Source organism: Apis dorsata, unplaced genomic scaffold (genome assembly GCF_000469605.1).
Source record: "Apis dorsata unplaced genomic scaffold, Apis dorsata 1.3 scaffold_10, whole genome shotgun sequence".
Classification (NCBI taxonomy): Eukaryota; Metazoa; Arthropoda; class Insecta; order Hymenoptera; family Apidae; genus Apis; species Apis dorsata.
In genome coordinates, this window is record NW_006263313.1 from 489240 (window position 1) to 491201 (window position 1962).

The 1962-nt window shown below is 27.0% G+C and overlaps 1 protein-coding gene across 1 annotated transcript in view; it reads left to right on the top strand.

Annotated features, from left to right (window-relative positions):
- LOC102680830 overlaps positions 1–1962 on the top strand; it is a 57643-nt gene that overhangs the window by 31446 nt on the left and 24235 nt on the right. The window lies entirely within an intron of this gene.

The following is a 1962-nucleotide window of genomic DNA, read 5'->3' on the forward strand; positions in this document are numbered from 1 at the left end:
CTGCACGCATTATTCCACGCGCATTTTTCCGCGTCGATCTGTGCCGCGGCACGAGGCATGGGCCCGCTTTCTGGGAGAGGATACCCGCTCCGGCACGTGACCGGTGCGTATACGCGTACGGTACACTGGAAACGTTCGTGTGAACTTGGACAGGTTCGGGTAACAGGTTCGAAAGATAAGAACCGCGTGATTGTAGTTTATAGCGACAGAACTATTCGTTGCAAGGTGTAGTGGGAATTAGGGATGAGAAAAGTAATAGTTTTTATGCCTTTAGAGAGGTATTGCTTTCTAATTTTGTGTATCTCAATAGTTGGATTTGAAATAGATTGAAAGATTGAAATTTAAAAGCATCAACAATGAAAGCTTCTAAATTCTTTAATTTTGAAAATTTTTAGGATCTATAAAGATACATAGATTTGAATATTCTTCTGAAGTTTAATTAAAGTTTCTAATGATATTTCAAAGATTTTCAGATTTGTAGATATTTGAAGATCTTCAAAGATCAGAAGGCATTGAAGGAAAAAAAATTTGAAATCCAGAAAATTCTAGAGATTTAAAATTCTAATAATAATATGATAATTTCTTTAAAGATTCCAAGATGAGAAAATTTAAAATATTGTATTTTATATAAAAATGGATACAAATTCTAAAAGGAGGAACTAGTTTTCACAATGATCTCTAATCATACAAGTTCTTTTACTGGGTAACAAGTTTCCCTTCTAATAGTTAGTCCAATAACTGTCCCAATCAGCTTATAATTACAAATCTATTCTTGTTAATTACACTTGTAAAAAATTAATTGTCTCACAATTCTTTAGAATTTTTCATTATCAATGCCAATTTTTTAAATAAAAATTTCACGAACAAAATTAAATTGAAGTGGCAATAAAAAAAAATTGATCATATTATTATTGCAAGAAATAAAACTATAAAATGTTTCCATAAGATAATTAAATTTTTTATTGCAATAAATTGATTTAACTTTTTAACATAAAATTTTTATTATTTTGAGAATGTTCTTTAATAATAATTAAAAATTTTAAAGATTTTCAATAAATATCATATATCAACTATTGAAAATAATAAAAATTTTATATCTTATATCTTTATACGAATATAATTTAGCGTTTGTAAAATTATCATAAGAAACAAAATTATATGCAAGCCATATTCCATGAATTAATGATCTTCAACGAGTATTCCGCGTGCTACTCGCTGGCACGATGGCCTACTTCGGTCTGGCGCCAGGCGTAAAACGGGAAAAGAATCATATGATTCTTAACCACGATCGAATCGATCGTCCACAACTCTCAGGTGAAATTTTCACCTCTGCCTCATTATTATAACTTTCGTTATAATTTATTCGTTTTGTCAATTTATGGTTTCCTCAACTTCATATTTAAGTGCGATCTTCTCAGCACTTTATATTTTTTTCTTGCAAATTGCCTTATTGATTCATATTGAAATAATTTGATAAATCAGATAATTACAGTTTTCTGATTCAGAAGCTTTAAAATGATAAATATAATCCATTTCTTCAAAAGTACCTATATTCAATGTAATTTAGGAAAATTTAATTTAAAAAAGTAATTTATTTAATTATTGAGATAATTTGATTTCCATCATTTCTAGTAATTTTAATTTCTTTAATTTAATTTATAACTTAAGTTAAATCTAAACCATTGAAAGGATGATTAAATTTTTATAATCAAAATAAAAGAGTAATTTCTATTTTTGATAATTATAAGGAATTATCAAATAATAATAATTATAAGGAATTGCTAAAAGTATTTTAAACACTTAAATTTAAAATATCTTTATACTGTTCCAAAAACATTCAAACTCAAATCTAATAATAATATCTCGAATAATATAATAATCTATCCTTTAGCTATCGAAGAAATCAATTCATCCTTTGACAATGAAGAGAATCAATTCCAAATATTATATATATATATATAT